Raw genomic sequence first — 17,159 nt, forward strand, 5'->3', positions numbered from 1 at the left:
GCGTTTGCTTCTTTGTGATTGGTCGACAGGAGCAGAAATATTGCCCGCTCTGCGGCATGATTGGTCGAGGGGAACGTCGATCAAGCGGTTCTTTATTTTGGGGGCGGGGTTTAGTGGTCACTTTCACTATGCTGCGCCGAAAGTACTGGAAATGTGGAGGGACTAGGTGTGTGTGTGTGTGTGTGAGAGAGAGAGAGAGAGAGAGGGGCGGGGGTGGTGCTGATGAACTTGACTCACTTATTATACAAGAAGCGAGTGTCATATAAAGGGTAACATATAATAATAATAATAATAATAATAATAATAATAATAATCTATAGTGTATTGTATATTTTCATAATGTTTGGAATTAGTGTAATGTAGCGTACATAAACAGTGTATTGTGTATACATAGAGAGCTCCGATACGACCCTCACTCATTTACTGTTTCTAACTAATATAAAATATCAAATATATTTTATATAATATATAAATTAAATATATAACATTAACTATTGTATACATGTGTCCATGTACTCGTAATGCCGAAGCTACAGTACTTCTTCAGCTAAAAGCAAGAAGCAAGTCAAAGCCAGTTTGTAATTACTGTAATAAAATGCCGTGAGCTGCAGTACCGCGTATTAGCCACAAGAGGGAGACAGAGACTTAGATATCCGTGCAGCCGCAGCTGCAGCAGCTGTAGTGAACCGATGCTCTGCCTTTGATGTGCGGGCTTATATGGTCATGAGCTGGTCAGTTATGGAAATCCAGTCTTAACAAGACCATTCAAATGTGCAGAACAATATGATTTAAGCAGAGTAAGAATACAATACAATTTAATAAAACAACAACAACAACAACAACAATAATAATAATAATAATACAATGCAATAATTTAGCTTGTAGTCTTATTTTGTTTTATTTTCCTAGAACAACACATGGATAATATGCACACTAATATTATTTCAGTAAACCAGTGATGTTAGGTTCAGAAAAAGCCAATACAACGAAAATTATATTGATTTAAATTAAATTAGACAAATCAATCAACAGTGTTTCTATTACTAATACTTATAAATACACTCTCAAGACCTGGTTGCTGACCTGATATTTTCCCTCAGTAGTCTCATGTGTTTACTAACATATCTTTCCAAAACATAATTTGCCTTGCAATGTGTGTGTGTGTTTGTATGTGTTGTGAGATGTGTGTAAAGGACACCTGGCTGATGCTATCAGGTGAGATGGGCATGTTGATTGTAAGGCCAGTGTCGGAATGACAGATTATGTTCTTACGCTTGTTTCTTTTACCAGGTTCACTCAAGCCACATGTTTAAATAAAGGGCTTAGAGGTGTTGTGAGAGCCTGCATGCTGCACACACAAATACATGGAAATGGATGCGTGAAAAATAGACGAATAAAGAAGAAACAGCAGTGATTATTATATCATTATATCATTAAAAAGTATGTTTAGTATGAAAGGTAAAATTCACTGACATCTATATATATATATATGCTCCAAAATGTCTTAATAAAATCTTTTTACACTAACTTCCATTCTGTAAAGTCTGTACATGTTTGTAGTTCGTGACTTTCTTCCAAAAACGATGTCATATGTCATATATCTATATATGTCATATACCTAACATATTAAATTCAGTAAATATATCTTATATATATATGTGTGTGTGTGTGTGCGTGCGCTGTCCAATAAAAAACATGTATCTCCAAACCTCAAGTTTACAGGAAAAGGAAAAAACCTTCTTACCTGTCAATGAAAGTCAATGTAAAACAATTTTATTTCAAGTAATTCAGAGCATTTCTATTGGTTCGTTCATCCAGAATTATTGACACAGCGAACAGAGCAGCTGCAGGAATCAATAGATGGCAAAAACTAAAAACGGACAAAACTTGAGATACATGTTTTTCATAGAACAGCAGTGATGTAATATTGTGTTTAAGCAAAAACGCAATGTAAAGAACAAGAATGTTTTTTTCATGACAGCAACAATATTATACAGTTCTGAGCATTAGTTTTACTATAGAAACCCCAGATCTCATTAGAACAGATGCAGGTAAACATTAATACAGTAAAAATGCAGCTTTGAAGGAAGTAGATGAGTCTTGTGAGTGAATCAGAGGAACACCTTTAACACCCGATTTAACATCATTAAGCACTGATTTACCAAACAGGTTTTGGATAAGAACGGGATGATTATAAGTGAGGAGAGTTTTGGAGATGCTTTAATGAACACGGTGATGTAGAACCACGACTTTCTGTATGAATATCACTTACTACCCAGATAAAGAGCTTTGTACAGTACAGTATTCTGCATGTATGTATGTATATATATATATACATGTTTAAGGACAGATAAAGATGGGGTTACTGGGGTTACTCTCTGCGTAATGTATGCTTTCATTGTTTTCAGAGACTTCAGTTGGGACAATTGGACTGATGTATAAAAACTGAATAAGCACAAATTACTAAAATAAGTCCAGGCAGCGTCAGCTATCTCTAAGCTTAAACAAACACATCTCACAGTCCGGGAATCTGAAATGAAACAGTGTATCTTCGATCAAACACAAAGATCCACTTTCGGCAGATAAACCGCAGTGAAACATAGCAAAGCGGCAAGCCTTCACGTCATCCTTTCACACAATGGGAGCTTTAATGTAAAAGCGAGACATTAAAAGATGTGATGCAGGCTGATGCAGTGCTTAGGATTTAAATAGGCCATAGGCAGATAAACAAAGTGCATGGTTTCGGTTATGTCCGAACTTCCTTTCCTCAAACAATCCTCCCCTTTCTTGGAGTTTTCACAAAGGATGTGTGCAGTGCTCCCCAATGTAAATGCAACCAAATAAAACCCCTAATTAACCTCAGCGGTTGCCCCACACCACTTTATATTCAAGGGCCTCTCCATCCTCCATTTGACAGGGAAAATGACAGTGGTCACAGAGTAAGTTTACCTTGAAACCAGCAGCTCTGCAGACTCCCCACTGTGAAATTATGCGCACACCAGTCACACGCACGGGCCCAGTTAGGATGAGGTTAGGGGGAGATGAGGGGCCAGCACAGAGGATCTTTTACACTGACCCCATAGCAGTGGCTTCGCATCATGTAATTTCTGGAGAGATGACGTGCACTAGATGAAGTTAAAGCTCTCTAGAACTGGGACAAACAGTTGCAGAGGACAAGCATGATACTTTATGACTTTTAATGGCTGTATTTTTGTGTATATTTAATACAGGCTATACAGATTATCACATTATGCCTCATTGTAGCCTATTAGTACTAATATTCATAGTATAACAATTAAAAATACCATTAAAAATGTACTATACAAATAATTACATATTACAGGAATATAGTATATAGTAAGACTATGATTGAATAATTATAGCAATTACAGTACAGTATATCATAGTACAGTATAATTATAGGACGTTAATATGTAATAATAATAATAGTACAATTACTACTACCTCTACTATAATAACAATATTAATAATAACAATGAATCTACTGGTAATATTAGCATTCCTACTCTAACTACTACTGTAACAACTACTAATAACAATAATACTAGGCTGCAATGATGATATTTATGAGGATTAATTGTCAGTTCAGAAACATTTCCAGCACCTAACCCCCTCTGCACGCACACACACACACACACACACACACACACACACCATTGATACTATTTCATATTCCGAGCGAGGTGTGTGTTTGCTCAGCGGCCGTGGCTATACTTATCCCAGATTATTGCGGCTTCCATACTTTGACTAATAGCTTGTCTATTCCAGGTGTAAGCCAACAAAAGGCACGTTATATATAGTTTTACATGCGACGTCTGTCAGTGGGCCAATTGTTGGTTTTACACCACTGGCGCGGTTGACTCCGTGTGCCAGGTGGACAACTTACCCTAATAAGCCTTTCACATTTAAATGAAGACGTAAGCACGTACCGGGAGGGAAGGGGATTCTGTGGAAGGATAGGCAGGATAATGATAATCACTTACCCTAGCTGAAGTTGATCAGATCAAGACACATTAGGTATCTGACATTAATTATAAGCACATTAAAACAAATTCATTACACAGCTTGAATAACCCTGCTGAAAACTCCAGCTCTAGACCAGCTTACGCTGGTTTCAGATGGTCTAAGCAGGGTGTTGATGGTCAAGGTGGTTGAAAAGCTGGTCATCCAGATGAAAACTGAATGAAATACTCTATACTGGTAAATTAGCTGGCTTACCAGCTTTTGACCAGCACAGCTTGGTCATGCTGGTCTTCAGCATGGTTATGCAGGTCATGGCGGTCAACCAGCTTGGTCATAGTGGTAGTCTAGCTTGGCCAGGCTGATCATACTTGTAAACTTGCTGAAGACATCAACCGAAAACATACCAAATGCTGGTCAAGAGCTAAGATGGTCAACCTACTTGACCAGCTTGAGTTGGAAAGGCTGTTTCTACCAGAAGGGAAAACATATTTGAACATTTAAATAGGACAGTTACTGAAAATGTCTGTCTGTTCATGCAAAAAAGTGTTGTACTACAATAAGACAGTGTTATCTAATATATCAGTTAATCTGTGGCAAACAAATTAAAATCTTGATGCATTTCGAGTGCATTGAGAGACATTTTTAGCAATTATTTATGCTGACAATTTTTTCCCACACAAATTATATTTGTGATTATATAAACTAATCATTCACAAAAACAGTAGAAACTTTAATGCTGACTACATAAAAAAGAAAAGTGACATGAAATGTTAGATGTCCAGGCGTAACTATACATAATTATATCACTATATCCGATCTGTGGCATTGTCCTCCATCGCAGTTTAGGTGTTGGACAATAATGGGTTAGTCTGGCCATAAACACCTAAACAAAATGTAGATTAATAAATAGCTATTAATTACGAATGTACTGAAAATACGTCCAGGTTCACAATAGCATAAATGGCAAATGCACCTCTAAAATATCTTGATAATCTGATAATTACCTTTGTTTTTGTGTAAATAACTGTGTAAATACATACCTACATTTTATAATCTTGTCAAAACAAGTCATATATGTCAACTTTTGTGGAAATAAAGAAGCCACAGTCATGAGGTCAACAATGAAACGCCTTTCCAGCTCATCGTCTTTGAGGTGTCCATTTCGGCCACCTCGTCTCAATAAAGACTCTCTAAACGCCCCCCTTGTGGCCAATTGGCTGCGCTGAGAGTGCACGGGGCCTTTTCATCTGGCGAGCCCCGGTCAGTGTTTACTCTTTATCTCAGTCCTTCATGTCGTCCCCCTTGAAAGAAGCTGGTCAGATTTACGCACAGGTGCGGTACACCCCTCCATCACTCGAGCCCTTTAATTTCAGCTCTGCTCGCGAGGCTAGCGTCTCTAACCGGGCTCCTGGGACTGCTGCATTTCTGATAGAGAGCAGTGCTGGAAAATCTTTTTCCAAGCTGGTTGCAGGATTCCTGCAGGGTCACGGCGGAGGTTGGGGGGTGCTGTCAGTGAAGGTTTCTTTGTAGTTGCAGGTGCTCTGCCACTCACTGTTATCCTCCTGCTCTGTTCATCTGCCCAACCTGCGCGACATCTGCCTGCAGGAAGAAATCAAGGCTAAGGCAACAGCCTAGTACACCGAACATCCTTCATTCACATCCTTTCCCTTTTGCCACTAATGTAGTGATGAGTTTGGTGGCAAGAGCTCCTCCTTCACCTAAAATGTAGATGTGGTCAGTGGTCATTGTCAGCTTTCTCACTTTTACACTGGAGCTAAGAGCCTAATCTTACTAAAGTATGACCGTTACGGCTCTAAACTCTAATTGGCTAAGCCACAATCAGAGCAGAGGCAGGCCACTCATGGATTAAGTGCTGTATTAATGCATCCAGGATTGTACTGCTGGGCAACTACAGCAAATCTTAACAAACTACTTTGCTTGGTTTAAGAAATGTATTACAGTTATTGTTCAAAAACTTTTTTTAAGGATTTTTTTAAATATTTAAATATTTTATCACATTTCACTTTAGAGGAGTGGTCAGTGAGTATAGATACATATCAATATCAAATTAAAATTGATTTAAAATGAATGCATAAAATGTCAATGTGTTTTTTTATGTTTGTAAAATTTAATCTAATCTAAAATTTAATCTAAATGTAATTTTTTTCTGAATTTAAGTTTCAAGCTCATGCATTTTTGAGCTTAAAATAAAAAAAAGCCTATGGATCACCAGTGGGCCAAAAGTTTTATTACAAAGTTCTATTACCAGAGAACAGCCCCAGCAGTTTGTACAGAAGCCCCTGTAGTTACTGAGTAATACACCTTAGTGTGTGATAAGCCCTTTTGCATTAAGGGTTTAATAGTCAGTATGTTGAGTGGACGATGGGAACATGTATGTATGAATGTAGGAATAATTAATGAGAGTAACATATCTGATGTTGGCTTCACGTATGACTGAATTAAAATCTACATCCTAAAATAGCCACAGTTCTTTGTGTGGTTCAGTTTCTGACCTAGTACCCATGCCAGTTAAGTCAAAATAATATTTTTTGAATGTACAAAGTGTAAAAATGTTAACTAAGAACAGTTCACTCTCTGTTTTGCGTGACAGGGTTGTTGGGTTGAATTGCAGATTGCAGACTGCAAATGGCACCCGTTTCGTGGAATGACTCCGCTACATTAGCTTCAAACTTCAAACCAATGCAACCTGATGCAACCTCAGACACCAATCACGTCTTGGCTGACCGGCTGCGTTTGGAAAAACTGTGTAAATCCGATTTTTGGCCAAACTCTTAAAATATTTAAAGCCATCTAAAGATCAGAGGGTTTGGCGATAACATGGTAAGTGATCTCTGTCCCGTCGTTTGAGAAGAGGGAAGTTATTGAGGCTGAGGCGGTGCTGAAGGGTAAGAACAGAGAGCCACTAAAATGCAAAGGAAAATGGAGCTGTAGGCCAGACCGTTATGAGACCATTGTTTTTCTTTTTTACGCCGAGAGAGAATTAAGAGATGCTGTCAATGTGTTATTCTCTTTTAAATGGAATGGTGGGCTGGGGGTAGGGGTGGTGCTGGGAGGGGTGCCCCGAATCGAGACGCATCTGGCGATTTAAGTGCTCAATGTGTTTCAGACTTGTCACACTGAATGCTTGCAGCTCCTCATGTGTGATGTCAGCAGAATACCTGCCCACCACTGACGAGCAGCCGGCATCTGGGAACTGTTAAAGCTACTTTATCTCCTAACCATCATTCCTCAACAGCAGCGCACTGCGTGTATGTGTGTGTGAAGCAGATGAGGCAGTTTCACACTGCCACACACACCTTCTGTTTCACTAGCTTTCTCTTTCTCTCTTTCTCTTACACACACACACACACACACACACATTGGAAATATGCACATACCGCATGACCTGTTTAATCCTGGGAATATCTTTATTTATATCTTATCTGTGAAGTCTTGCTGATGGATGTGAACATGGAAAGATGGAAAAAAAACAGTTTTGGCACAGTTACACACACACACACACACAGACACACATACACACAAGTTGAGTTATTTTTTTTAGATGACCATAGAGATTTAATAAGTGGACATTTCTATTGTTAAATTTGACAAAAGAAATATTCTGTGCTTTTGACGTCCAGTTCTAATGGGTTGAGAAGACATGTGACTGGAAATAGCAGCAACAGGTAGTCCTATAATCCAGATCAAGTCAAGACTAACAAAAAATTAGTTTGTGGTTCATTCTCCTGGTAACCAAACTAAGTGCAGATTTTAGGCATGTAGACTGTAAGCATAATAATAATTATAATATTATAGTTATTGTATTTTCCAACTATTAAAGCAACATTATGTAGTAATTTTAACTTAAAAAAACATCTAGGTCATATTGACGCTGATATACACTGTAATAGGGAGAACAGCGTCCAGAACGCTGCTACTGCACTATACAACTTTGGAGGAGCTGCACAAGTGCTCTGCATTAGGCTGAGTAATCCCAAAATGTTACTGTGTCAGTCCACATGATTCAATCTTTTTCTTGTCAATCACTGAATATATGTCAACAGTACATACACCTGCTCATCCAATGTTACTTCAGAAATCAAGAGTTAAACAAAAAGAGTTGATCCTGTTTTTGTTGTGAATAACTGTCTATACTGTACATTTTAGAGCACTGCTGTAAGGATTTGATTACATTAAGAGACAAGAGGGTTAGTGAGCAACTCTCCAACTCATCCCAGAACTACTGAACATTTCCACCGTTTCACAGCTCAACTGCATGTAAGCATGTCTTTTCTGAGGGATGTCTCAAAGTGTGAATTACACATTCTGACTGTAGGGGAGCCCAGTAGCAAAAAATACTTATTGTTACTTATTGTTGTATAATGTTGCTTTAATGACAGCAAGCACTCAAATGCCATGGTCAAACTCACACATTTACCTGAGTAGTTGCTTATAAATAGTGCAGAACTAAAAATTATATACTTCTATTTAACTCACCCATCTGTAGCTCCCCCTAGCACTAGCAATTCTCCTGATAAAAGGGTAAGAACTTAACACACATCTTTTCATATACATGCAAAGCCAACCACTGCCTCTTTTTTGAACTGCCAGGAAGCCGACACGCCAATAAGCCAACAAAGTGCCGGGTCCCCACCCAACCAACATCACGTAAGAGTGATGGGTGGCGCGTAAGAGTGAAGGAAGAGAGCAAAAGCTACCCACCCAAAAAGAGCATGGCCAATTGTGCTCACTTGCACTCCAGCCAGTGATGGCAAGGTGGCATGACTCTGGGTTCGAACTTGCGTGGTACTGCATTAGACTGCTGTACTGCTCTGAGGCCCAAAGATTTTCTTTTTATTCAAAAGGAATTCTGTTGTTTATTTCAAGGTCTATTTTGTATTTAGGTCTGTTGAGATGCAAAAGGGTAATTTCAGCAATTTTTTTAAACATTTGCATTTACAAGTTTCATATTTAGTTTTTCTGCTACTACATTAAATAAGAGACATATTGAATTATTAGAAAAAACCTACTGGGCCATCTCAGCATGTTGTACTATTTAGTTTTTTGTTTTTTTTTCATTCATTTAAGACTTTTGTTGCTGTTATGGACATATGACTATATGAAGAGAATATCTTGCAATTAATTATCAAAAGCTATTTGTCATATAGTTATTTTCTTTGCATAACATTAGACTTATTTAAATTAAATTAAATTAATTTTATTAAGAAACTTGATTACAGCTTGCTTAATGTTCCTCTTCAATGTGTAGTACATAAATATTTTGTAAATATTGTAAATATTTAATTCTTAAATATTTTTAAATAACAAGGTTTGCAGTGTTTAGATAGGGTTGGCTTTGGTTTATATGACAATAAACAAAGCAATTCATATTTTTTTAGTTAATTCTAATATGATCTCACATTAAAAGGAGAGAATTACATTTGTTCATTACAAACATTAGTATTCTTCAACTTTCACTTTCAAGTTTATAAAGAAGCTGCATAATAGTAACAATTGTAGTGTGTAGACAATTCATTAACAATTTTATATTTAAAATGCATTTCAATGGCTGAGCAATTGTAACTTAAAAACATGTCACACAACATTTGAACTGAAAATGCAACATTTAAAAATGTATCAATCAAGTGGAACATTTTATAAATATTAAACTTGAAAAAAACACTGGTGCCATACCAGTGCATCTATATATAATTAAATGCAATGTAAACATGTATGTAACTATTTGAATAGAATGCATTTGTGAATTAGTTTTCTTAGTTTGCTGTGAATATGCCTTTTGTGTTCTAGCCATTGCCACAATGCATGTCATGTTGAGCTGTTCATTTACAACAGAGCACTAACAGGGATGATTATCTATAAAACATGCTTAAGAAAGTGTCAGGAAAAAATTTACTTCCTATCCTTTGAATGCTATTCTTCTTTGTAATGAAAGTCACATGACTCAATGCAATAGATTACAGATTTACTGCTGTCTCCCCATGATAGCAATGTTTTTGTTCTATTTATGCATTGAAATATCATGTTTGATCTTGTAATTTAAAATCAAAATGAATGTACTTAATTAAATGCAAAAGCATTTAGTTAATTTAAGGTAACAAATATTTAATATTTAAAAAAGAAAGGAATGTGCTGAACACCTTTTGCAAAGGACACATTTTTGGCTCTGTAAAGGCTGAGCAAACAAGTCCTGTGGCATGTAAGCGAACTTCATGGAGAGGCGTGTCCTGTTCAGCCCATCACAGTGAAATCCAAAGGCCATGGGCTTACTTCCTTTCAGCAGCAACGACAGATTGGCCCCCTGTAATTGTCGAACGACTGACTACACACGTAATGCTGCTTGTTCTATTGAGTGGAGCTCGGATGCCCTTTTACAGCCCCTAAAGAATGAGCGGAGTGTTTACCCTCTGGGGTGAGTGGTTCAGGTATGCCGCTCGGCTTTTGTCAGTAGAAAGACACCTTACTTCAGCTGTAATTAATTTCTGATTCCTCTGTACACACACGGCAATTTGGACCAACCCATGCTCTCTTTCTTTGGCATACGAGAAGCAAATCCCTCTTGTTGTCATGTTGTCAGCAGCCAGCATTCAACAGGGGATTTTTTTCTTTCCTTCAGTGGAACACAGATGTGTATGTAACTTTTTCACCCTGTTTGATGCTCGTGACAACTTGTTGCTTATAAAGAAGTCAGTGCAGTGATTGAACGGCATTTGGTTTGGAGCCTGAGTAAATACTTAGAGTACCTGTAACAACTAGCAGATGACGAATGCATCCTTCATCGACGCATTCTGTGAGATCTGAACAGGGATAAAATACACACAAGCGGTGGTGACATACATTCTAAAAGCATATCAGCATCTTTATCAAGGGCAATATAGTTCATACAAGAAGTGCATTTCTAACCTATGGCATATTAGCTTAATTACAATGAGGGATATTATGTCTTAAATGTACTTAAATGGTCATCATGCCATTGTTGTCTCAAACATATGCAAGAAAACAAACTAAACAACATCAATGTCACTTCATAATGGGCCAAAAAGAGCTCATAGGAGCGATACAATAGAGCAGTGGCTCCCAACCCTGGACCTGGAGGGCCTTTTAAAACTTAAACTTTAAAACTTTTGAATCCCTAAAGATTTTCTTTCAGTTGAGTTGCTTCAATAGGGAACCATGAGAGGGTGTTATATAGCATGTAAATGACACTGTAGTCCTGCAACTTCTAAATACTAGTTACAACAAGTCCTCGTCCACTTGGTCTCACCCTTCACCCTGGGGAATCCCATCTTAATGGTTTATTTGCTTACCTGTCTATCATCATTCAAATGTAAGCCACTCTGGTTAAGAGTGTCAGCCAAATGCTGTAATTAATCTTGTATTTTTTTATGATAAAATTGAATGCTGTTTTTGAAAATTCATACCTGGGGCTGATTCATTAAAGCTTTCCTAAAACAATATATAAATATATTAAAATAAACACTAAAAGGTTCATGAGAATGTTCTTAAATGAAGTTCTCTAAAATCAACGTAGTTTAAATATTCTCTCAAAGAAAAGTGTAATTATTTTCTTAAGACATTGGATATTTTTAATAGCCATATTTATGCTGCCTATTTTACAGCCTATCATAAACAACACACAACCATTATTAAATTGTATCTGTTAAATCCATGCAACATGGAAGAAAACCAGAATCACACTAACTGTTCAGAAATCTTCAGTAAACAGGGAAAAAATCTATCTCGGACAATAGGATAATTGTGGTGTGACTTCAGAAAGCTACTATTTTCCTTATTTCATTCATTTCCCTTCCTTAGTAGAAACTACTTTAAGACCAATCTCCAATTTTAATCTTGTTAAATTAAACATGAAGTTAAATAATTACTATTTTAGAGTAACTATTTTATTATTTTACTATATTAACTATTTTAACTGATAATTTTAGAGACTTTCCGAAAATGTCCAGTCTAAGAAAAATGTGTTTTACAGTAGAAGAGAAATTGTAATGGTGAGAACATTTTTAAAGATCTTTTTAAAGAATTTTTATTAAAAGAAAAATGGAGAAAAAAGATTTTTGAATAACTATTTATCTTAATACTTTTCTTAAGTAAGTTTAGAAAAAAGCACATCTAAGAAGAACACACTATGATAAAAATATCAAATACTACTGACATCACAAACATATATTCACAGCTGATATGCATGGCTAGCTGATTAGCACACTGAGGTTAGCCTAGCTGAGGGTGAGTGCATTCCAATTGAATGAAAATACACACAAAGTACACTCCGTACTGTCCCCTCCCCAGTTATACTGCGAGTGGCCGCTCACATAGGCACTTCCGTGCGTCGAGTCAAGTTTGGCTAAAGCATGTTAGCAAAAAGTAGACACTCTAAAAAGCTCTGAAAAGTGCTCAGCTTGCAAGATTTTGCAGTCAAGCGTTTTTGCCAGAGTTCCCTGTGATTATAAAGGCTCATCTGTGCTGGCAAAGACAGAGGAGTGTATTCCCACCTGCGCACATGCCATTGAATCAGACAGAAAGAGGCATGATCTGTACTTAAGCCATTGTCTCACCATATTGGTCAGCTTCCCGTCAATAAATCACACGCAGGGCCGTTCTGGAACCGTCTGTCGGACAGCATTTCCAGGGCTGAGAGCTTTAGATTTAGAAAGGCCTGGTTCTCGGTGGAAAGCGGCGATAAAAAAAAAAAAAAAAAAAAAAAGCCACACCTGGAATCAATGAAACCACGCTCTCCCAGTTGTGCAAAGGAATAAAATCTTTCTGGCACAAAAGGTAATCAAATACTCGCCATCATAAACGCTTCGGAGGCTCGGACAGAGTCTAGGCTTTATGTGTCTGCTAGCGATGCATGCCAGGACCACAAAGGTCAAAAGAACTGTCAGGTAAAGGGAGCCTGGTGCTTTGATCAGAGTGACATCTTCTCGTTTATCTCTTCAGGACAGAAAATCAACTTTCTTGTCTTAATATCAGAAAAGATCACCCGTGATTGTCGGCGTTCGTTTTTGGAGGCCTGCTCAGTTTTTTTGTTTCCTTTCTGCAGAACCCATTCTTTCTCCCTACAAGTAGTCTTCCGTGTACACCAGAGCTTGTGAGGTTGGTCCCAGGCCAGAGGTATTACTCGGCTAAGTGGAGGAATTCATGTCATTGAGAAGGCCTTTCTTTGCTGTTCAAACAACAAGCAGTGAATTATAAGCTAGCTAGTGGCAACCTGTCCGCCCTTCGTATAAGGATGGGAGTGTTTCATCCTGCTGAAATAACAACATCCTCTCGACGCGAATTCGACACAATCCGAGAGATGACGGATATGCGTGATTTGGCCTTCTCAATGCGAGATGTAGCCGTGTTGATACTTTTCCTTCCCACGCCATTCTGCTGACTGACACACCTAAAGAAAGTTCACGCTTTATACTTAATTTGCTGACCTAAATTGCAACATGTTGAAAGTGCACCCACCCGAGTAGGAAAATGTAATGCTACATTGTGTTGCCGAACACTGCCAGCTGGTCGGTTGGTTACGTAAACAGGAGCTTTGGGAGTTTACTTTAAGCGCCAGGTTTGATGACATGAAGCAATTGGTTCTCAGCTCATACATGAAATCTAGATTTGTGTCCTTAATCTCCTCGGCTACACATGGGTTCAAAACCCTATTTCGTTTCAGGAAAACTGCCTTTGTTAACCCCTTAACACTCCTTATTAACAAAGGCTTATAACACACTAAGGTTTATTACTCAGTAACTACAGGGACTTCTGTACAAACTGGTGGGTTAAGCCACTATCCATAACCTCGGATCTGATAGACTTGTGTCTTATACGTTGATCATATATTTTTGCTACAAATCCATGTTGTGCATCATGTACATTGTCATAATAGTTTATAGTTTTTAGATTAGAGAATGACACACTGTAAATGTTCAGGTACGAATACATGTAGAGAAATGACAGATTTTTTGTAGCACTGTTGACAGTTGATTTAAAGGACTTTTTTGTGTGTTGTATGTAAACAGTTGGAAATGTATGGTACTTTTTGTAATAACAGTTAGGGCTGGGCGATATGGTAAAACTATTATATCACAATGTTCAAAGAGATAATTTCAAGGTACACAATATTTATCATATAATATTTTGAGATGCTGACAAAATGCATCGGAAGCAAATGCTCTCCCATACTGAGTTCACTGATTTATATTGAAAATCTGCTGCACTTCATTTAGATACACAGCACTTATTACACCCTCTATAATGAAATGTACAGTTTGTTATTGTTCTCACTTGTTTTGCAATGACAACATTTATAATGAATCATTTATAATAACAGTAGTAATTACATGCACTTGACCTTTCATTTATGATTACAAAAATCTTTTTAGAGTTGATTCTTATGATTTTACAGTAAAAAAAAAATATTATGGTAAAGACAATTACTGCTTTTTTTTAGGTTTATCTATATTTTATATCTGTAAAACCAGTAATTTACTATCGTCAGGGGTGTCAGTCAGTGTCAGTGTAACCACAGTATATTTAGTAGGATAAATGATTTGTCTGCCTTGTCATGTATATTTACATTTACATTTACATTTAAGGCATATAGCAGACGCTCTTATCCAGAGCGACTCACAAAGTGCTTTGCTATTTACCCAAGAAAAAACCTTAGCTAGTTAGAATAGACTAATAATTCAAAAGAAACCTCTAAACTTAGACATTACTAAACACAATACAATAAGGCGACCATAGTACTCTATTCGTCCAAGTACTCTCTGAAGAGGTGGGTCTTCAGTCTGCGTTTGAAGACAGCGAGCGACTCGGCCGTTCGGACACCCAGGGGCAGCTCGTTCCACCACTTTGGTGCCAGGACAGAAAAAAGCCTGGACACTTGTCTTCCGTGGATTTTGAGGGATGTCGGGTCGAGCCGAGCCGTATTTGAAGCTCGAAGGGCTCTTGGTGCAGATCGGCTTTTGACCATTGCCATCAAGTACGGAGGGGCTGGTACGCTTTGTAGGCCAGCGTCAGGGTATTGAATCTGTTGCGGGCAGCAGCTACAGTAAGCCAGTGGAGAGAACGCAGCAGTGGAGTGACATGGCTGAATTTAGGGACATTGAAGACGACCCGTGCCGCTGCATTCTGGATGAGTTGCAGGGGCCTGATGGTGCGCAGAGGGAGACCAGCCAGAAGAGAGTTGCAGTAATCAAGTCTGGAAGTGACGAGATATGGCATGCTTATGTCAGTGTTATGTAGCAGAATTCTAATAAAGTGCTACCTTCAAGTATTTCCTACACTAAACATATTGCAATTGTTGGGTGTGATTATCACCACCATCATTTATGGGTCAGCAGGGGTGCAAATTTGGTCTGAAATGTATGTTAAGGGGGCAAGATTTGGACGTTATTGCCTACCTACAGGAATTTGATCATAAAAGTAGACATGCTTTGACACAGCTACTGTAGCTATTTCTCCAAAATATAAAATAATATAATAAAATGAACAACAACATGACTGTGGAATGACCAGCAACCTCCTTGTACATCCTTTGGTGGGGTCTGTTGGACATTTGTGGTAAATATGTCTGTGAAAAAAATAATATGACTCAATATGAGTAATTAATGAGTGACAGCATAGCTATAGAATGCCTCTTGAATTTGCACCAGTACTGATTTGGCAGGTCTCTTTGGCATGGTCAAAGTCAACACTTCTGGCATTAGCAGTCTTCTCTTCAGCATTCACGTCGGCCATCGGCCATCAGGACACACACATGCAGAAAGACAAAGCTCCGGACAGTATCAAATCCCAAATCCCAAATGAGGCTGATCTCTGTTCTCCTGATACAGCAACTTCCCCTCAGTAGCTCCCTATCGGGTGTCCACAACCCCCCCAACAAGTCTCTTATGAATGCATATTCAATGGCTGCAGTCTACAAGTCTCAACTCCACCCGTTCAGTGTGCACCGCTGGACGAGCTTTCCCTGATCGCCTGATAACAGCGGGCCTAAACTCCCCAGGTGTTTGATAGAGCCCAGCCCGATTCTGCACTGTCAGGCCTCTCTCATTAATCATCCCATTACTTTTACTTCCCGTCCCATTAACATGCTATTACAAGTCACAGCTTCAGAGTTGCACTGACGTGTGACTCTCCTGTTGGGAATCCAAGTAACCCATGTCGCAATGTTTTGTTTTCTTTTGTTTTCTTTTGCAGGGGTGCTGAAAGCCGTTCACGTACTGTTACACTGTCCTCATTGTTCTCTTACCCCATCTAGCATTGCCCTTCCACCCCCACTTTCCTTTCCATTTTCCTTTTCTTTCTTCATTCTCAGATTATCTTCAGAGGCAGATTTGGCCCAGATCTGGATCATCATAGCATAGGACAAATAATCCAGGTCTTCTCTTCTGGTAACTCTGAAATAGCTGCTTTCATTGTTATTACAATAATGGTTATTGTGTCTGGTTTCTTCAGCTAGTGGGCTCGCATAAAACGCTTGAAATAATATAACAAGACCCCTGGAGTTTCCCGAGCACCCACATCTTATTTAATACCTGTATATCTTTGCTGTAATCATTAACAGTTGGTTCACTCAGAGTTCAGCTTGCACTGAATGACTGTCAAGAGTGTGGGCCATGAAATCGGCTTGGTTTTCAGAGAAAACCACAAGAGAGGGGCTGGCTAAATTGTTTTGGTTAGCGCGCCCGAGAGTAATCCTGGCGCAATGGGAACGCTGGCTCTTCACAGTCGACGGAAATAAAAAGCGTCGTCTAAAATTGCAAATGATCACATCCACTTGAGAGGTTGCATTAAGGGCGGAGCAGGGTGCTGACAACTCCAGCAAATTAAGGAGTAATCCGGCCTGTTGGGGACGGAACCTATACGAGTCAATGCACGACCCAGGAACTGCAGCCCCCTTCTCATGGAACTGATGGAACCCAATCCTGCGGCGCTTAGGCAGGCGCCATTTTCCCCAAATAGTGATTAGAAGTTCTATCAAATATCACCGCTAACCTTAAGTGCTTCTCGAACGAAAAGAGCCTCTCGCTTTTCTGGGCCTTCTCGTTGAAACCTGCGAAACACAATCTTTTACATGAAGAATTGGTCAAGCAACCGCATGTAACTATTAAACCCTGGCATGGTAACCATTAGACCATCCCAGGCCCTGC

Source organism: Salminus brasiliensis, chromosome 20 (genome assembly GCF_030463535.1).
Source record: "Salminus brasiliensis chromosome 20, fSalBra1.hap2, whole genome shotgun sequence".
NCBI classification, from domain to species: domain Eukaryota; kingdom Metazoa; phylum Chordata; class Actinopteri; order Characiformes; family Bryconidae; genus Salminus; species Salminus brasiliensis.